Here is a 22,025-nt window from a genome sequence, read left to right as displayed (position 1 = left end):
CACACTGTGCTCAGCTGACTGCAAATATTAAATCATTATTTTGTACACCTGAAACTAAAATGTTATGTGTCAATTACACATCTGTTTTAAAAAATTCCAAAAAGAAAAAATTGAGGGTTTCCAAGACTTCCCTTAGGTTCGATAATTTGCTAGAACAACTCCCAGAAGCCAGCAAAGAGCTATATTCACAATGACAGTTTTATGATAAGGTATACAACTCAAGAAATGAACAAAATGAAAGAGACACACAAGGCAAGGTGTGGGAGGCGTGCAGGGCACAGTTTCCTTCCATGCCTTCTCAGCGGCTCTACCCTCCCAGGATCTCAATGAGTCCACCAACCTAGAAGCATCTCAGAACTTCGCTGATCAAGAGTTTTTATCAAAGATTCCTTATCTAAACATGATTTATGGCATCAATGGCCATTAGTGATTGAGCTCAATCTCCAGGCCCTCTCCTCTCCCTGCTGGTGGGGCATAAGGCTTGGTCTTTCTGGTGTGGCCAGCTCTTCCCCTGAAACTAAGGGTCTACCAGGAGTCATGTCATTGGCACCAACTCAGATTTGGCCAGAAAGGAGGTTGTTATGAATAATATAAGATACTCCCATCACTTAGAAAATTCCAAAAGGTGGGGTGCCTTAGTGATCAGTCAGCTAAGTGTCCAACTCTTGATTCTGGCTCAAGTCATGGTCTCAGGGTCATGAGCCCCATGTTGGACTCCACACTGACAGTGCAGAGCCTGCTTGGGATTCTCTCTCTCCCTCTCTCTCTCTGCCCCTCTGCCACTCATATGTGAGTGCTTTCTCTCTCTCAAAATAAATAAATAAAAAAAATTCCAAAAGGTTTTGCAGTTCTCTGCCAGGAACCTGGGACAAAGACCAAATATAGTTTTTATTATACCACACTTCTGAAGTGTGTTTTCTAGGTAAATCTCTTTACTTCCATTTTCTGAAATGTATTGTGAAGTTAACATATTTAATTTCCTTGACAACCATAACCCAGGTTTCTATAACTCTAGATGTACCACAGTGCTGAACACAGTTCTTTGTGCAAAGAATGTATTTCAACAGGTGTGCACTTTCCCAGAAGACTAAGGGCTGTAGAAGAGTTAGACCAGTTAGATTAAGAACAGAAGGTTACTGGGGCATGTGGGTGGCTCCGTCGGTTAAGCATCTGACCTCAGCTCAGGTCATGACCTCATGGTTCGTGAGTTTGAGCCCCGCGTCAGGCTCTGTGCTGACAGCTTGGAGCCTGGAGACTGCTTTGGATTCTGTGTCTCCCTTGCTCTCTGCCCCTCCCTCCCACGCTCATTCCCTCTCTCTCTCTCTCTCTCTCTCTCTCTCTGTCTCTCAAAAATAAATAAACATTAAAAATTTTTTAAAAAAACTAGAAGGTGCCTTTTCCCAAACCAGTGGTGTTTTTCTGGAGTCTTTGGATAGCAAGAGACAGACACCTGACTTGAATTTGCTTAGAGGAGATTTATTGGGGGGGGGGGGGGGGGGGGGGCTCACAGAATAACAAGAAGAGCTCTTTCTTCAACCATGATCACAAAGACAGAAAACCAAGAAACTTCTAAGACTCCAGACATGAGAACCATGACAACACATTAGGTCTCTGTCTCTTTGTCCCTCACTGCCTCTCTCTCTGCTCCCCTCCTCTTATGTATTTTTTACTTTTCTATGCTAGCTTCCTTCTTTCCTGTTGCTGATTTGCTTCTTCTCAGATGCTGCAGCAGCAGCTTTGTGACTGGAGGGGGAAAGGGTCTTGCCACCACCCCATCTTAGGACTTTGATTAGAAATACCCAAGGCCTAGGGCACCTGGGTGGCTCAGTGGGTTAAGCATCTGACTTCAGCTCAGGTCATGATCTGAGGTTTGTGAGTTCAAGCCCCGCCTCGAGCTCTGTGCTGACAGCTCGGAGCCTGGAGCCTTCTTCAGATTCTGTGTCTCCCTCTCTCTCTGCCCCTCCCCTGCGCATGCTCTGTTTCCCTCTGTCTCTCTCTCTCTCTCTCTCTCTCTCTCTCTCTCAGAAATAAACGCTAAAAAAAAAAAAAAAATTAAAAAAAAAAAGAAAGAAATATCCAAGGCTTGCACTTAGATTCTTACTCCTTGATCAATCATTATAGTCAGGCAGATGGAGGAAGAGGAGTCACGGGAGCAGAAAACAATTAAAATGTGTAACATATATTGAAATTTACTATATGCCAGGCATCTAACCCTGTACTTAGCAAACACTGATAAAACATTTGGTATGTGCCCTGTTTTGGGTACATTACAAATATTAACCAGTTACTCCTCACAACAACCCTTAGGCAGATGTTACATTATTCCCATTGTAGTGTGAAAAGCTAAGAATCTTGTCCAAGACCACATGGCTAGTAAGCAGTAGAGCTGGAAGGTGAACCCAGGCAGTCTGGTTCCTGAGTTTATGCTTTCAACCACACCGCTAGACAGTCTCCCCACTTTACATCGTTTAACCTACACGTGAGGTAAATGGTATAATTATCACCATTTCACAAAGGGAGACACAGGGTATGTCCATCAAGTGGTAGGGTCAGGATTCAAAACCACAGAGTGTGAGTCCAAAGCCCACGTTCATTTTTTTTTATGCTTATTTTGGAGAGAGAGAGAGAGAGAGAGAGAGAGAGAGAGAGAGAGAGAGAATATGCAGGGGAGAGGCAGAGAAAGAGGGAGACAGAAGATCCAAAGCAGGCTACTTGCTGACAGCAGAGAGCCGGATGTGGGGCTCAAACCCATGAACCATGAGATCGTGACCTGAGCAGAAGTCAGACACTTAACCAACTGAGCCAACCAGGCTCCCCAAAGCCCACGCTTTTAATCACCGTGCTGTGTTGCAGAGTTGGGGGATGAGGGGTGTGGTGCCTTGAAGAAGAGGGAGAGGTATAAGAAGACATTGCATCCATTACATTCAGTACAGCGTGTCAAGCCAGTCATGCTTAGAAATCCTTACTCGCCCAGGGGTGTCTGGGTGGCCCAATCAATTGGGCGTCTGATTTCTACCCGGTCATGATCTTGTGGTTCCTGAATTCAGAGCCCCCACACTGGGACTCGCTGCTGTCAGCACAGAGCCCACTTCAGATCCTCTGTCTCTCTCTCTCCCTGTCCTTCCCCTGCTTGTGCTCTCTCTCTCAAACATTTAAAGAAAAAAAAAAAAAAAAGAAATCCTTACTAGCCCCAACCTAACCTGGAGAGCCAGTCATGCTCAGCAGTAGAAAGCTGTGATCAGCGCCAAGTTGAGGTCAAGGTCAAAGAAGAGAAAGCCAACAGAGCCATGGGAGAAAATCAGGCCTAGAATAAGGGTCTGAGGAAACCTCCTACAAAGAGAGAGTCAGCCTGGGACACTGACACTTCTCTGGGAGGGTGCATACGAAAGAGTACAGAAGGTTACATTCAAGAAACAGCTGGAATTCTTTTAGAGTTCCTACAGCACGGGTTATGTCCTTGCCCCCAGAAAGTCACAGGACTGTGTCAACTTAGATTTCCTCAGAAATGCCTTCACTGAGCTATGATTTAATGTCATGCTTTCAGCTTTTATCAAGAATTCAGTTAAGTGATGTCCATTTGAGGAACATTTTGTGGTCTTCAGAAAACCTGCAACTGAATACACTGTTCTTACCTTAACAATGAGTGTAACATTCTGACCACAATTTGGAATCAGAGAAATCTTTGTCTTTCCTGGCAAACGTGTGCTTATTTTTATCAGACAATAGGAGTTATACAACATTACCTGTTTCCCTTTTTGCATGGGCCCCTGTGAACCAGAAGTTAAATTTTGTGCTTCCTTTTTCTATTATTATCCTAGATTCTTGGATGTCTCCTAATGAATTCTGATGGCCCTTTTTGCCTTGAACCATTTTGGTGTGTGAGTGTGTGTGTGTGTGTGTGTGCACTTTACTTTTTCATTGTGAAGTAGAGTATACATACATAGGAGTGTACAAAACAAAAACACACAGCGTAACAATTATCTCAAGATAAATACCCATAAACACCCATATAACCACCACCCAGGTCAATAAACGGGAACTGCCAGCACCCCAAAATCCCTTTCATCGTCCTCCCAAACACCATGCATCCCATCTCTCCACCCACCCCTCATTCTCCTTCTTCTTCTGATTGCTTCGCTTCTCTTTATACTCCTATTAACAGTATATCCCTCAATACTACGGTCTGGTGCTGCACTTTTTCTTTTAACCTTACCTGAATGGAATCAGGCATTCTGTGGTCTTCTGTGACTGGCTAATTTCACTCAATATTACAAATGAGCATATTTATAATCCCTGCTATTGTTTACATTTGCAGTTCATTCATTTTCATATCTGTAGAGTCTGCCCTCATATGACTAGATCACAATTTATCCATTTTCCTATGATAGGCATTATGATTTTTTATTTTCCTTGATTGCTAATGTGGCTGAGAACCTTTTCATATGCTTATGAGTCATTTGAAAATCCTTTTTTTGAACCATCATTTTGAACCAAGGACATGGATTCTCACACGGAGCCTCTGGAAGGAACTCAGCCCTGCCAACTCCTTGAGTTTAGCCCAGCAACACCCATCTTTGGGTCCTTTGACTTGTAGAACTGTGAGGTAATAAATTTAGGTTGCGTTAAGCCACTAGGTGTGTGGTAATTTGTTACAGCAGCAACGGGAAATTAATAAACAAGGAAAGGGAAGATGACTGCTTAGATCATTAAGATCATTTATATCAAAACAAATGAAATAACATAATGATATTTTTGCATCATTAAGGTGTTACAGCACTGCCTATTCCTATCACTTAAAATAGAAAAATGATCTTTAAAATTGAAGTATAATGTATATGCAGTGATACGTACAGGTCTTAAACATATTATTTGATGAGTTGTGACAAATGTATACATCTGTGTAACCAACATTCAAATCAAGTTACAGAACATTTCATTCCTCCAGAAGTGCCTTAAGCCCCTCTCCCATCATTTCTCAGCACCTCCCTGCCCCCACCATCTAGGAAACCACTGATCTGACCTCTCTTCCTATAGATTAGCTTTGCCTCTTCCAGGACTTCAAATAAAAGAATCATACAATATGGGGGCGCCTGGGTGGCTCAGTCAGTTAAGTGTCTGACTCTTGATTTCAGCTCAAGTCATGATCTCACGGTTTGTGGGATCGAGCCTTGCATTAGACTCTGTGTTGGCAGTGTTGAGCCTGCTTGGGATTCCCTCTTCCTCCTCCCTCTGACCTTCCCCCATGCTTTCACTCTCTCTCTCTCAAAAAATAAAAAAATAAAAAATAAAAATAAATCATACATTATCTACTCTGCTGTGTTTGGTAAGAACACTGAGTTTGAAGTTAAGGACTGCAACACAAATTCTGGGTCTTCTACTCACCAATTCTTTGAACTCGACCAAGCATCAGCCTTTCAGAGGCTAAGTTTCCATTTAGAATATAAACTGCCAGGGTGCCTGGGTGGCTCAGTGGGTTAAGCGTCCGACTTTGGCTCAGGTCATGATCTCACGATTTGTGGGTTAGAGCCCCACATTGGGCTCTGGACTGACAGCTCAGAGCCTGGACCCAACTTCAGATACTGTGTCTCCCTCTCCCTGTCCTTCCCCTGCTCACACTCTGTCTCTCTCTCAGGAATAAATAAACATTTTTAAAAAATAGAATATAAACTGCAAAAAATATATATATATATTTATATATATATATTTTATATATTTATATATTTATATTTTATATATATATTATAAATATATATTATATATATTATATTATATAAATATATATTATATATTATGTTATATAAATATATAAATATATTTTATATTTGATATATACATATATATATTTATATTTTATATATATATGTATATATATATATATACATATAAACTTCTCACCTCAGAGCTGCTGTCAAGATCACGGGAGATCATCTGATAAAAGTGCCTTGTCATTTCTTATATGGTCTACACTTGTAAATACTTATTTCCAACTCAAAACAGAAATTGGGTGCTAACAATCTTTGGGTAATGGGATAATAACTGATTTTTAAATTTTCTTAATATTTTTCTATATTTCTCAAGTTTGTACATTAATACATATTCCTTTTAAAATAAAAACGTTATGGGACGCCTGGGTGGCTCAGTCTGTTAAGCGTCCGACTTCAGCTCAGGTCATGATATCATGGTTTGTGGGTTCAAGCCCCACATCGGGACCTGTGCTGACAGCTCGGAGCCTGGAACCTCCTTTGGATTCTGTGTCTCCGGCTCTTTCTGCCCCTCCCCTACTCGTGCTCTGTCTCTCAAAAATGAATAAAACGTTAAAAATATTAAATAAAATAAAAATGTCATTTTATTTAATTTTAAATTTATTTATTTATTTTGAGAGAGAGCACATATGAGCAGGGGAGGGGAGGAAAGACAAGGAGAGAGAAAGTCTCAAGCAGGATCTGCGTTGCCAGCACGGAGCCCAATGAGGGGATCAATCCCATGAACTGTCCTGACCCAAGTCGAAATCAAGAGTCAGATGCTCAACCAACTGAGCAAAAAAAAAAAAAAAAAGTCATTTTAAAATAAATTAGCACAGGAATGTTTATCAACTCTGATTTCATGCCACACATTCTTTTTAAAATTCTGATTTAATTAATAATTCCAATCTTCAAATATGTATTGGTGTAAATCACGGTACAGTTTTAGTCATTCCTACACAAGAAGCGGCAGAAAGTAAGCTAATAAGGATAACACACTACTATTTTCTCATTTTATACATCTAAGGAATGCCTAACACAGCATAAAATACAATGCTGCTGTGATGCTGTACTTAAGAATAAGCCACATCATTCAGTATAGCATGTCACACTGTTCAGATACAAAATCCTACCTCTAAATCCTTCCCATTGCCATTGTGAAGAGAGGAAGAAAGCAAAGAAACGGAGAGACACAAACATTGAAGAAAGTGTAATAGGGAACTGTATTTGAAATCACAAGAATTGCCCCATAGAACAAGCCTTAGGTTTCAGAATTGCACAGATCAGGGTAGTAGCTTCCACAAATTGGGATCAAAACAATAGTGGCTAACACTGATGAAGCGTTTACTATTCGCTAGGCACTATTTTAAGCACATTATAAACACTGATTCTTTTTATTTCTCACTACAGTCCTACGAGATCAGGGCTATTGTGCCCCCACTTAAGAGGGGAAGGCCACTTATTTAGTGGTCAACATAGCATGGTATCAGAGCCCACGCTCTCAATCATAACTCTATACTCACTTTCTAATGATGGCTGGAAAATGACTGCATTTAAAGTTTGAATTGTAGGGGCACCTGGGTGGCTCAGTCAATTGAGGCTCCAACTTTGGCTCAGGTCATGATCTCATGGTCAGTGAGTTCAAGCCCTCCGTCAGGCTCTGTGCTGACACCTCAGAGCCTGGAGCCTGCTTTGGATTCTGTCTCCCTCTCTCTCTGCCCCTCCCCCACTCATGCTCTGTTCTGTCTCTCAAAAATGAATAAACGTTAAAAAAAATAATAATAAAAGTAACAAATACAAAATTAAGTTTGAATTGTAAATAATTCCAGCCAAAAAAGACTAAAAATTGTTATGAATTAGTACATGACCTTTGAGAAAAAGAAGTGATCAAGTACGCACTCATGGAGAATGTGTAACCACATGAGACATTTAAGAAGATCAAAATATACAAATTTAGGACAACAGGGGAAGTGCTTCTAGGCAGGATCAGGAGGGAGACATGTCCCCCCAGTCATGCTTGTTTATTTTATTTTATTTTATTTTATTTTATTTTATTTTATTATTTTATGTTGTTTTTAATTTCTTTTAAGTTTATGTGTTTATTTTGAGCCAGAGAGAGACAGAGAGAGAGGAAGAAAGAGAATCTCAAGCAGACATCTCTGCTGACAGTGCAGAGCCTAACGTGGGGCTCGTACCCACGAACTACAGAATCATGACCTGAGCAGAAATCAAAAGTCAGACGCTTAACCAACTGAGCCACCCGGGTGCCCCTCCCCGAGTCATACCTCTTAAAATTATCCAATTTTAAGAAGTTCCCTACTGGGGAAGTAATATAGTTAATACCAGAGCTAGTGTCTAGTCTCTCTACTTGAAGTAAAAATTTAGCAAATAAGAGGTAGTTCACTCCATAGTCCAAATTTTGTTCCTCCCAATCCTTTCTGTTATCATTTTAAAGTCCTGGATAAAGAATCTACTTCCAAGTCTTATTGAAGTTCTGTATCAGCACCAGGTGAATCAGCCCAGACAAAAAATGAGCCTACCTAACGAATTGTACCCTAGGGGTGCCTGAGTGGTTCAGTCAATTAAGCATCGGACTCCTGATTTCAGCTCAGGTCATGGTCTCATGGTGGTGAAATCAAGCCCCATCTAGGGGCTTTGCACTGAGCATGGAGCCTGCTTAAGGTTCTCTCTCTTTCCTGCTCAGCCCCTCTCCCCCACTCCTGTGCATGCTCTCTTTCTCTAAAATAAAAAGTAACAATAATAATAATAATAACAATAATAATAAATTATGCCTTAAAGCTTATTTCCACCTGAATCTGCAACTACCAGTCACTTTTGCAACTTTATGATCCCACAAGAGGAGAATAAGAAAGATACTATTATAATCTTCCTTCAGTAAAGAATAAAGAGGCTCAGAGATGTGAAAGGTTATACCTAAGTCCACACAGCTCGTAAGTTCTAAACGTGAGTCAAGAATCCAGTCTTCTCCATTCCCTTCTCTAACCCTGACCCATTTTAGTGACAACCTCCCAGATTTATTAACAAGTAATAAACCTGACTGATTTGGCCTACCTCTCTGGTGAGTTATCAGTGAGCAGTGAAATGTACCAAAAGTGGACTGAGATAGGAAGGTGGAGCTTCTAGAAGAGACTTAGAAAATGGAATAGTCACCTTACAATAAATGCCACGTTTTAGCACTTAGAACGTACCAGGTAGTGTGCAAAGTGCTTTATAGATATTACCTCATCTATCCCCCAAAATATCCCTGTGGGGGATACATTATTAGCTCTATTTTACAGATAAAGGATCTGAAGGTTAGACAGGTTAACTGACCAAAGGATTCTAACCAGGGTTAGAATCCTGTATGACCGAGAGCTGTGTTCTCCCAGCCAAGTGAGTCAACAGAGACAGGAACTCCAAGCCTGCCCTGGGCACAGCGGCTGACCTTAGCCTCCCCGAGCATGGTTCTCCACTCTCCCTCCCTCCTTACCTGCTGACTCTGAACAATGAGGCTCTTTCTCTGTCCAAGTCGTTCTGGTACAGGAAATCCCATCAGGCCTCTGGGAGGCTAGTGTTCTTCTGGTGCTTTTGTGATATTCCCCTCCCTCAGTTCAGAAGGATCTGAACAAGCCAAAAAGAGGTTTACTCCCCTTGAGGGAATGTTTACTAGGATTCACAGTGGAACAAAAAAATTAAGAAAAATAATGCTTTAATGCAAAAAACTTTAAAAGTCAAGATCAATGTCCCAAAAAGTCCTTTTTAAATGAAGACAAAAGATCCAATCCTACACTTACTTGCACCACTCACTCCACCTCACCCCTGCCCCTTGGAGCCCTGTTGGATACTGTCTGTATTGAAATTCTTGACATTTAGTTCACCATGGATTTTTTTTTTGCATTGATATTTATTTTTTTAAATATGGCACTAAAACATTATTTATCTTCATGATGGATGAGTTTTAGGTTTTGTTTTTTGGAGTCCCCTTAAATTTTATGCTCAAGGCTTCACCGACCTCAGCTTATCCTTGGTCCTGGACTGAGCACATAAAAGCTGGAATCACAGGTGAAGGGCCTTGTTTCCCAGTTTACAGTTTTCCCACATCTTTCCTTGTGTCCTCCTCATGTCAGCTATCCTCTGTGTCAGCCCCACCAAATAAGCGACCACCATGTGTACTCAAGGTCATAGCTGAGCAGTGGGGGAGGAGGAGAAAACAGTCTTCTCCACCTTTGCTCCAGAGCTATGGGAGTTTGGCTGTGTTTCTTTCTCCGTCTTAAAGGACACTTTTTATACCATCAGCTGAGTAATTTGCCAGGAGGGAAATTCCTGTCTTTGACACTCTCAAATCAGTGTTGACATGTAATTTCAATTATTGAATTCCTATCACTGTTTCTCTAAGGCAGTGGTTCTCAGTCTTTAAAAACAAATCCCTATGCCCAGGCTGCTCCCCAGATCCATTAAGTCAGTATCTCCAGGGGCAAGAGCCTGGCATTCATAATCTTTAAAGCTTCCGAGGTGATTCTAGTGTGTGGGCAAGGTTGAGAATGACAGCTCTCGCGAAAGGCTCACTTTTCATTTTCCTCCCCTAGATGGTTTTTCCTGTGGTCCATCCCAGGGACAATATCAGGGCTCCAGGGGCGCCTGGGTGGTGCAGTCGGTTAAGCGTCCGACTTCAGCCAGGTCACGATCTCGCGGTCTGTGAGTTCGAGCCCCGCATCAGGCTCTGGGCTGATGGCTCAGAGCCTGGAGCCTGTTTCCGATTCTGTGTCTCCCTCTCTCTCTGCCCCTCCCCCGTTCATGCTCTGTCTCTCTCTGTCCCAAAAATAAATAAACGTTGAAAAAAAAAAAAAATTTAAAAATATCAGGGCTCCAGGATCTGAGGGAGCTGGATTTAATTCCTGGCTTTCCCACCTGCTAGCTTTGTGACCTCGGACAAGATACTTTTGTTTCCTCAACTATGCCAGGGAGATGATAACAGAATCTACCACTTGAACTTGGTTGAAGGAATCATGCAGAGGCATCTGAAACACCTAGCATAGTGTCTGGTGTGCGTGTGTGCACAAGCCCTCATGCCACCACACATTCAGTGTGAGCTACTACTATTATTAGTTACGAATCCATTCTGCAAAGAGACAAGAAGACCAGTGAATAGACAAAGGTAGAACCACTCTGTTAGAATCCAGGGGTGAGAGGAGACTCAGACCCCACTCTTTTTCAGTGTGTTCTGTAGAGCCCCTGCAAATTCTGGGAAATAATTCAAAGACCACTAGTGTGGCATGTAATGACATTTTGAACCCAATTTTACTCTGCTTGGGGTGGCTTTTTCTGCCTCAGAACTGCTCTGGCCCATTTCTAATCCTATTTCCAGTGGCAGGCGTCCGCCGGCTGAGCTCAGGGGCTGTTCTGCGGCCACAGGACCCAACGGAGCAGGGCTGCTCCTCCCACGTTGCCTCTGTGGCCTCAGGCTTACCAGGGGAGGAAGCAGCTGCTCGGTGACGCTGCTCTAAATTCCCAGTCCCCTGGCTGGATGAATGTCTGTTTGGTTTTCAGGTGTGTGATGGTGGCCAGGAGGGTTGAACGAGTTTCCTGTTCAAGAGTAGAGGAGTATTTAAATGCCCTGCGCAGGAAGACCCTTAAGGCATCCTGGCTTGGCAAGGATGGCTCCCTTCGGGAAAGACTAGCTCGCCTGTTTTCCCATTTGAGAACAGCTGTGCTCTATTTGTTTCTTAGGCAGTGTTGATTGTTTGAACCCAACCAGTCAAAAACCCTGGCCCGGTTCAGAGACCTCCACCAGCCTTGGGCTGATTCAGAGAGGGTGAGGCAGCAGGTACAGATCGGGACCAGCATAACTGAGGTTGGCTCGGCCTCAGAAATCATCTGTGCCACAAGATTGGCTATATTTCCTTTTCCATTAGGGAGCCCCATCTGGGCCCTGCTCGTTTGTGTGGCTTCCACTGCTCCCTTTCATTTCTTCCAAATCAATATAATGTCTTTGCTCTTGTTTCCATAAAGGAGTACCCCTTGTACCAAGTTAGTTACGGAATAAACTACTCGATAGTAAGAGTGTTTCGTTTCTCCCTCCCCCAAGCCCCTTTCCAGACTTGTTTGGGAAGAAAGTTGATATTTCATACCACAGTGTGTTTGTTTCTCTGATTGTTCTTTAGAGTGGCTGTTTGAGTTAGACTTGGAGTAGTTGGGCTCCTCGATTCCAAGTAACTGAAACCAACTGGTGTTGGCTTGAGCCAGAGACGGGAATTTATTATAGGATAAAGAAACACCTCACGGAAGCAAAGACAGGAGGGGGGCTAGGCTTCCGGAAGAAACTGGAAATGGAAAGCTGCCAGAACATGTCTGCCATGTCTCATCTCTGAAGCCTTGCATCTCTGCTGCTTTTTGTCTCTTTGCTGACCGGCTTTTACTGCCTCTGTGGACAAGGAGAAATGCTGCTGTCATCAGAGCTCAGCGCTTATTACTTCCATGTGAAAGGTGCCCAAAATGACTCGTGGCTTCCAGTATCGACTCAAGAGAGTGTGATTGGTCAGATTCCATCAGCGACGGTCAGTGGACAGAGAACACAGAGGCTGTCTTCTCAACCAAGGCTCCCGGATACAGCTGCGGACTAGGGTCATTTGTGGGAGATTTTTTTTTTTTTTTTTTTTTTTTTTTTTAAATACAGACCCAGGCTCTGCTTTGGAATCTGTAGGAGTAGGTCCCGGGACTCTGCATTAAAAATTCCTTAAGCAATTCTGATGATAAATTAGATTGAGAGCCAAGGAGACAAAACTCTTTGGTACCCATTAATCTTTCTACTAAGGTCTAACAAAAGACTGCCTTTTAAGCTATCTACTGTTTGTTGGAGGCTATTACTATAAGGCTGGAGTGAGCAATTCATTTCAGTGCGAATATACGTGAGTGGGATGAGGAACTCCCTACCCCACAGAGCACTTGTTGTAGAACCAGTCGAGTGGAAATCTGAGAAGCCAGCTCAGAGTTGGATCTAATATCACTGCTCTTAAAGGCTTCATGGTCAGGACTTTTAGACAACATTTCAAGAACAGTTCTTACCAGGTGAAATCTGGTTCGGTGTTACCCAAGCAGATGATGCAGGTTCTGTGGGTCAGGGTGAGAGTCCAGAACAGGTTTAAAATCTAGGTCTTCACGCTGGGGGAAAAAACAGAACTCCATTGGGAAAATACAATCTTAAGAGAATCGGGTTATGTTTTGGTTCCCATGTTTTCATTTCTTACAACATGCTGTTTCTGCTGCTTGATAAACAGTTACCTCTTCTCTTTTTAATGTCTATTGCCTTGTTCTTTAAGACTTAACTTGTGTTTCCACTTAGAGGAAGTCTTCTCTGACTCTCTAGTCTATTCATCTTTTCTTCTGCTCCTTTAACATCCTCCATGTACCATGATTGTATCATGGATTGTAATCATGTTACTTTCTATCACCTCCACTTGATGATGGGTAGTTGGCACTTTGGTAACTAAATCTGCTTGTTTGGGGGTTGGTGTGAACTCTCCTTCTGCTGAATTGATGTAGTGATGTGTCTGCCAACCTGGCCCCTGGCTTCCCTTCTGTCCCTGTAACAGTCAGAGCCACCAATCTGAACACCATCCCAGGTTCTGGGATCGCTCATTCCTTAATCATAGAAAATGAAGGAGCCCTCGACCTGTGGCCCTGCCTCCAGTATGCCATGGTTATTAGGACACCCTTTAGCATCGTGATGCACTTTGAAGATGTTTTATTTGTGTTTTACTCTGAGATAGTCTAGCTAAATCAGCCATAATTCACTAGGCATGATTCAGATATTAGCTCATTTAACTCCTACAACAAGCCTACAAAGAAAGCTTTATAGGGAAAACTGGGAGGAAAAAGATGAAGTAACCTGCCCAGGCCACAGCACCAATGTCAGAACCAGGATCAAAACCCAGATCTGATTCCAAACCCTTACACTCTTAAACACCAGGCTGCACAGTTAGGCCCCTTTTGAAACCTACTTCACATGGTCAGCTACTTAGCTAGTTAGTTACTTTATGTAGTTAGCTATCTTTCCCTGTTTATGCCTTCCTTTCTGAGTTAGAATGAAATATTCAATAAGTATTCATTGGTTGAAAATACATAACTGTGGATGATACATCACTGATCTGAACTTCAAAACGTGTCTAACATTCTCCTGTTATCAAGTACGTAATTTTCTAGAAGTGTCTACCGAAAACCTTCCACCAGAATGTGAGCCTATGCTTATTTGCATCGCTTCTACTCAACATGGCTGAGGAGAAGATTTCTCCACTGCTGTCCATGGAACCACCAAACTCCAAGGAAGCCCTACTTCTACGGTGCTCTTTTAGGTGTGGCCCCTGCATGACAGGGTCTGAGAATGTGTAAGGACTGTATGAGGACAGGGTGACGGGGCCAACCACAGCTCTCAGAATATTCATAACCGAGTCATCAAAGAGTCACACATCCAAGCCTGAAACTGGGCAGTTAGGCGACAGCACTGCATAGTTTCCCCAAACACACCATCTCCATATCTGAGAGCCCACACGGGAACACATTCATCACTCGCCTTACAGGAGGGATGTTTAAGACACAAGAGTTCTAGGGGATATCAGAAATAGTTTGCATGAATTATAAGTGAAGAAGTAGAAAGAAAATTCAAAATTTAAATCAGAATTATGTTACCCTCTCCATGCTCAAGTATGGTTCAAAGGCTAGAAACCTAGAGAGATGCACTTAGACATAAAGTACACCTGAAACCAATCTCGTATCGTATGGTAACTGGGATTAAATAAAAACTTGAAAAAAAAAAAAGAGGCAAAGCCCACCTATTCCGACAAATGAGATGAAACGTCAATGGCAAGGAGTCGGTAGCCAACTCTTCTCCTTCCAGAGGCTACAGCAAACTAGTCCAGGGCCTTGTAGAGATGACAGGTGCACCAGGCAGATATATGGCCCTATACTTGGGAGCAAGAGAGGGAAAGGCTGATTCAAGCAACCTCAGGCGTCACCTCCTGAAAGCATAACATTTTCCTCCAGCTTCATTAGCAAACTTTTCATTCTAGATGCAAAGGGTAATCACATCTCGGCCTCCTCCAAGGGCAGAACGCCAAACCACACTGCAGTGTGACAAATGAGGCCTCCCCAGAAGCGTAAAGAACAGGGAATTGGCAGCTTTGCCACAGATTCTGAATGTGAGTGATGAGCAGGTGACAGAAATATAGGCTGGAGGGTGGGGCTGGGGGGACAACTACGTTTTATTTCTTAATGTGTTAACTTTAAGATGCTGGCGACTCTTACGAAATATCCAGCAAGCGGGTACAGAAGAACTTCGGGAACTCAGAAGAGGGGTCAGGGCAATCAATTTTAGGAACTTCTTGCAGCGAGGTGATAAAATCTTGTGTGTCTCAGGGAGACAGTAAAGCAAGGTGAGGAGCAAGGACACAAGCTTAGGGAAATATCCCCCAGCTGAGGCATTCTGGTTATACAGCCTCCAAGTGCTTCCTCTTCTTTATACAGAGATTCCTCTTAGCCTCGAGAAATTCCTAATGCTTATCTTATTCTATTCCCTTCTACCTTGAGCAGAAGTAGTAAATTTTCTCCCCAAACCTGACAGTCAAATAGAACCTTGGAACAAATGACTTTACTCAGCAAGGCCATAAAAAATGTTGTAGTAGAGTGCAGTCTTTGAATGGATTAATAACCTTTCTCAAAAAATAAAGAACCTTTTTCTCAAGAGACAGCATATGATTCTTATTGCATTTGGTCTATACAACTTGAGCAAAAAATCACATACGAGAATGTTTTAAATTGTTAAGTTGAAACTTCACTACATCTAATTTTTTATTTCTTATTTTAGTAGGTTTCACGTCCAGTGCAGAGCCCAATGTGGAGCTTGAACTCACGACCCTGAGATCAAGGGTCAGACACTTAACCTCCTCAGACACCCTGGAGCCCCTACTATATCTTATTTTGAAAAGCTCCCCTCCCTTCCCTTCTCCCCAAACACCACTTGACACAACACAAAGAAGCTGCCTGTATAAGGAATGCAGGATCTAACACAAGTGTTAGGACTTGAGGTTTGTTTATTATATCATACCTGTCTTTCCTGAACTTCTTGAGTCATCATTAAGCTACTGTTTGTAGTTCCCACATTTTTCTCGCTATATACAGAGCACGAACAAAAGTCATGGCCATTGTTCCCTGTGGGGCCCCTTATACGTTTTAAGCAAGCTAGCAGAAGTACGGTGTAATCGCTCAAACACTCAACAGAGAAAGTGACTGGGTCTCAGCTGTCTGCACTGAAAACTGTTTCATAACATTCTACCTAGTATGTGTGCAATTTCAACACAGCTCAGGGCTGAATAAGCACTAGACTGAGGTGGGAAGAACGCTAACCCAGGTGTTCTTGACATTATCTGATAAAGGGAACTCAAAAGGCTTGGTGTTGGCTGGTTGATGGATAAGCTTTATGACATTAATGAGGCAGGGGCACGATAGTTTGTTTTACACCCCCCTACAAAAGATTAAACGAGTTTTCTCAGTGCTCACCGAGAAAGTCCTAAATAAGAGCTTTTATCAAACGTAGACTCAAGAAAACCCACAGTATCACTCATGGAAAACATTTTACAACACACAGAAATAAGGGCAGAACTTTTCAACACTCTGGACCAGAGGCCTTCATACGGGGTTTGTTTAACCCTATGAGGGGTACCTTAAAACCTTTAAAGGGGTCCTTGAGCAAAGGTAATTTTAAAGTTTTTCTTGTAAATAATTATTTTGAAGGAGAGAGAGACAGACGGAGAAAGAATCCCAAGCAGGCTCCATGCTGCCAGCACAGAGACTGACATGGAGTTCGATCTCATGAACCCTGAGATCACGACCTGAGCCCAAATCAAGAGTTGGACGCTTAACAGACTGAGGCACCCTGGCACCTCAAGGGTAATTTTAAAGGAAACTTCCTCCATACGTACCCTTCCGTCAAACTGAGCAATCTGAAAGACAACCACACTGAATCCAAATATTCCTTCCATCCAAAGGCACATCAGTCATCTCTCCAACCTGTACTAGACTGCACCGCCCTGAGGCATTAAGATCTACAGAGCACAGTGTGTTGTTAGTCTTTGGGGCTTCCTGACTTTCCTTGTTCTGTATTTCTGTTAAGGGAGATTTAGAGAGGGGGCATCTGGGGAATCGTAAGAATGCTCAAGTTTTGGGCATGTGGTAAAGTGTAGCACAGTGGAAGGGACGAGGGTTTTGTTTAACAAACTGGCCACTTCATCTTCAGATTCCTGTGAAGTACATCCCTCCTGATGGAAGCCACACCAGCAAAGCAGGAAATACCGGCGAGAAATACTAAATGCTAGGGGCGCCTGGGTGGCTCAGTCGGTTAAGCCTCCGACTCCTGATTTCAGCTCAGGTCACGATCTCATGGTTCGTGAGCCACGTTGGGCTCTCGGCTGGCAGCGCGGAGCCAGTTTGGGATTCTTTCTCTTCTCTCTCTCTTTGCCCCTCTTTTGCTCACACTCTTTCTCTCTCACAAATAAACTCAAAAAAGAAAAAAAAAGAAACACCGAATGCTACATCTTTTCTCATAAGTAATTTTTCCTGCTATTTAAAACTCACCTTAGAGTGCCTGGGTGGCTCAGTTGGTTAAGCGTCCAACTCTTGATTTTGGCAGCTCAGGTCATCATTTTAGTTTGTGGGATCAAGCCCTGAGTGGGGCTCTGTGCTGACAGTGTGGAGCCTGCTTGGGATTCGCTCCCTCTCTGTCCCTCCCCTGCTTGCGTGCGTGCACTCGCATGTTCTCTCAAAATAAATAAACTTAAAAAATAAATAAAAATAAAAATAAAAACAGAATAAAATACTCATCTTTGGAACCATCACTGACTAGAAAGAAAACTACCTTTGAGCAGTCAAAACAAGAACAGTTTAGTGATGCTGATCATTTATTTTTTTAAGGAGGAGAACTTTCTTTTCCTTTTTTTTAAAGTTTATTCATTTTTTTTTTTTTTTTTTTTTATTTTTGGGACAGAGAGAGACAGAGCATGAACGGGGGAGGGGCAGAGAGAGAGGGAGACACAGAATAAAGTTTATTCATTTTGAGAGAGAGAGAACAGGTGTGTGCAGGGGAGGGGCAGACAAAGAGGGAGAGAGAGAGTCCCAACCAAGCAGGCTCCACGCTGCCAGCAGAGCCCAATGCTGGGCTCAAACCCACAAACCATGAGACCATGACCCAAGCCGAAATCAAGAGCAGAACACTCAACCAATTGAGCAGTTCAGTTGCCCCAATGCTGACCATTTTAATTCTAACTTAAAATATAACTACCAAAATTTTCATGATGCACTGAATAAAATTTGCAAACAACTTTCCATGCATATCATGAAATATTTATTCCAAATACAGCCAAATCTTAATTTAATCTCATGAGATGATTAATATTTCCTACCACCTACTAACAGAAAATAGATTCTGGCTGCCACACCAGTTAGTTTTTAGCAACCTGTATAACATTTTATAGGAAAAGTCTGATCCCATCTAATAAATTTAATGTTATTTTTGATTCTTAATTCTACCAAGAATTGAGTGAACCAATTCTTTAGTTCACTATAAGCACACAGCTTTATTGAAAGAATATTTTGCCTTATAAACCTACTTGCTTCTTAAATAACATAATCTTAGCTTACAGATGACTTGTTACAAGTTAAACACTGAGAAAGAGTACATTGATTTATCTTGCTTCTTTAAAAATTATGTTAAATCTGTGTGATTTTAGACCTTGACTGCTTTTAGTCATCTCTTACAAAAAGTGTTCTATCATGTGCTTAATGATTTTTTATAACATTTTTCAAAATTCACTAACACAACACTGAAATTTTCAAGTCAGACTTTTTCAGACAGAAAGAAAGTCTGATTTAGTTATTTGATTTATTGATGATACAGTGGATATTTGACTTGGTTTCATTAAATGGTGGACATTTACCATAAATTGATTAAATGTGCAGCTCCAAGGTTTTCATGAATTACATATTTAATGAAACATATATTATGATGAAAATATATTTAAAACACTAATTTATCAAAAGAATATATCTGAAAGGTGTTTTGAAAGTAACAGATTGGATTTCCCAATTGGATTAAATATATTGAATTAAATAAAGCTTTTTTGGGCCGCTTGGGTGGCTCAGTCAGTTAAGCATTGACTTTGGCTCAGGTCATGATCTCACTGTTCATGCGTTTGAGCACCACATGGGACTCTGTGCTGACAGCTCGAAGCCTGGAGCCTGCTTTGGATTCTGGCTCTCCCTCTCTCTACCCACTCACTCTCACCACCCCCTTCTCTCAAAAATAAACAATAAATAATAAATAAATATATATATACATATATATATATATAAATATATAAATAAAGCTTTTCTAAGTCAAAGAGTAACAGATACAAGTAGCAATCTTTGATAGTCTTGATAAAGCCCTTTGAGTTTATGTCCCTAAATTTGAGAATGAACAATTCTAAATAACAAACTCTTCTAAAAATGAAGAATTCTTCTAAAAAATGAAGAATAAACTAATCATGCTGTCGGCTGAAGGATGACTAAAACCACAATGTGATTTTGGGGATGGAATTTAAAGAATTGAGTAAAGTGGTTTTTAAAGCTACTTCTATTCCCATCTCTTGATTTAGAGGCAGTTTTCAAGCAAAGACAGAAACGGAATTAATGCTGATCTGTCTTTCATTCTCAAAATGCCACATTTATCCAAGGACACATAAACTAATCTGAAAAATAATCTCATTAAAAGAGGACTTCCAAAAACTTTACATCTCATTTAATAAGTATCAAATTTTTAAATATACTTATATTTTTATTGCATAAAATTATTTAAATAACTCAACATAGAAATTTAGCACAGCTTTAAGGATCACAAGAAAAAATTTAAATGTATATACTTGCTTTTGTTGCAAAGACGTGGATAGCATAATTGATAGGACTTTTGAGCGTACAAATATACAGTAAAATTCTAAGGCAACCAACTCCAGGAAAATGAAAATCTGATCTAATGGGATTGGTCCCTATCCTCCAAGCCAGCCCCCTATTCTCAAACATTCTAAGCTTCTCTAGGGAAGGCATGCACTGGTGGTGGTGGGTAGAAAGTGATCACCTCATGATCAGTTCGGACTTTTAGTGATTGGTCTTACCATTACTTTTGCCCTGTGTGACAATACAGACTAAAATATACAGGGTTTGTCTTTTTGTTTTTGTTTTTGGGTTTTTTCTTTTTTTTTTTTTTTTGCCATAGTGATTATAATAATATGACCTCACATTTTCATAATTCAATTTTTTTTAAGTTTTTTTATTTTTGACAGAGACAGAGTGCGAGCATGAGCTGGGGAGGGGCAGAGAGAGAGGGGGACACAGAATCCGAAGCAGGCTCCAGGCTCCAGGCTGTCAGCAAAGAGCCTGACGCGGGGCTTGAACTCATGAACCGTGAGATCATGACCTAGGCAGAAGTCGGATGCTTAACCACCACCCAGGTGCCCCTAATAATTCAATTTTTTAAGTCCCATCTAGGTATTATGGTAGGATTTTTCTGTGTTACATTAGGATAAAATATTGTGAGGGAACTGCAATGAAAATATAAGTCCAAGAAAAAGGAAAGATTAAAAATTGTAAAAATTGTAAAATGTAAAATGTCTTGTATATTTTCTATAGTGATTGATGGTATTACATTTCTATGCTATTTAGACTCAACTGGATATATTTGAAAGAGTAATGAACATTTTGTTTTAAAATGTCAATATGTATACTATGCTGGAAATTATATCCTTTTGCCAATATTTAAACTTAGGGACAGCTTTAAATATGCAGTGTTAACAGTTTCCTTTTAAAACTAGTTTATAAAAAAGTAGGAAGTACTTGTGCATAAAAGTTCGAAAATCACTGCTCCAGACAAAGGAAAAGTAAGCAATGATCTTTTCAAAGCCAAAGATAGTTGGAGCAGATTTTTCATCAGAAGTGTATAGAGTAAACTGGGAAGGAGAGCTTAACATTTGTTTGCTTTTCCTGGCACCTAGAGGGAAAGCCAAGCATAGACAGGGATTACACATTACTGCTATAGAGTCAAAGTCTCTAAAAACCTATTTATGGCACATAGTAGCAGGGAAGGGAACAGCCCATAGCTATAACTCTGCCCATGCAGCAACTCTTTTATCAGAGAGTAGTCAAGACTTAATTTCTCCACCCTTTGCAATTTCAGAAAAAGGTACTGATCTCATGGAATATATTTCAATACCGTTAACTCTTTTTAACTGAGCATCCTTTATGTGTTAGGTCCTAGGGATACAACATGCAAGAACGTGAACTTGAAGAATTTACAACCTCGTCAGAAGAACAGAAAAAACACAGAGGTAAATAGGAACCTGTGCGATGACTATAAGGAAAGTGTTAACAAATAGCGGGACTTATTGCCAAAAGTCGGGGTAGTCTGGGAAGGAGAAGGCTGGGATCACAGCAGGTGTTAAAAAAAAAAAAAACTAGAAGCAAGAGAACAAGATTGATGAGCTAATTTGCTGGGGACTGAAGCAGGCTGGTGTAGGGGTGATGCAGGTATGATGGTGAGTGGAATAGTGATTAGTCCAGAGCAGGCGGCTGCTGTGAAAGTTGGAAGGTAGGTGGAAACCAGACTGTGGAGGGGCCTAAATGCCTGTGGAGGCCTATGTTTTACCCTATGAGAAATGGGCAGGTTTCTGAGATCAATGTGCAACATTTTAGGAAGCTTCTCTAATGACAGTAGTAGTGCGTAGGAAGAGACAGCAAGAGAGAAGAGTCAGTTAAATTTTAGCAACAGTCTGGGTAGCCAGGATGAAAACAGACTGGGGTTAAGGATCCTGTGACTGAAAAATAATCAAAGGACATAATGCTAAGTGGGGAGGGGAAACCACAAGGAATTCCAAGGCTTCAAGCCTACGTGACTGGGATAATCATGGGCCTACTGACAATAATAAATCCAAAAGGAACACAGGTTTATGTTCAATGGAACAAGGTCCGCAAGCAAGGATGGACGTGTGGAGGGGAAGTCTCAATGTCTGACTTCTGCCATCACCAGCTATACAGAAGACCATATGCTTTGTCCTGTTCTGTTCTCTCGTTCAATAGGGGAAAAAAGGATTCATGTTCTAAATTTGTTATTGATCGCACTATATGACTCCAAAATGACTTTTCAGTATTCACCCTAAAGAAATCCAGACAAATTTTCACTCCCTTAGAAGTACAAAAGCAGATGGAGCTTAA

General features: G+C 41.3%; 1 long non-coding RNA gene across 1 annotated transcript; it reads right to left on the bottom strand.

The window, feature by feature from the left end:
* Window positions 1-9,183: 9,183 nt before the first annotated feature.
* LOC115511842 lies at window positions 9,184-16,352 on the bottom strand. The gene is made up of 4 exons (XR_004343505.1): window positions 15,838-16,352; window positions 14,567-14,700; window positions 12,804-12,899; window positions 9,184-9,362 (listed from the first exon to the last, which is right to left on the bottom strand). It is a non-coding gene; the product is annotated as an uncharacterized LOC115511842 (long non-coding RNA).
* Between the last annotated feature and the right edge of the window lie 5,673 nt (window positions 16,353-22,025).

Source organism: Lynx canadensis, chromosome B1 (genome assembly GCF_007474595.2).
Source record: "Lynx canadensis isolate LIC74 chromosome B1, mLynCan4.pri.v2, whole genome shotgun sequence".
Lineage (NCBI taxonomy): Eukaryota > Metazoa > Chordata > Mammalia > Carnivora > Felidae > Lynx > Lynx canadensis.
Note: the sequence above shows the minus strand (reverse complement) of the source record. Positions and strands in the feature narration are given on the sequence as shown.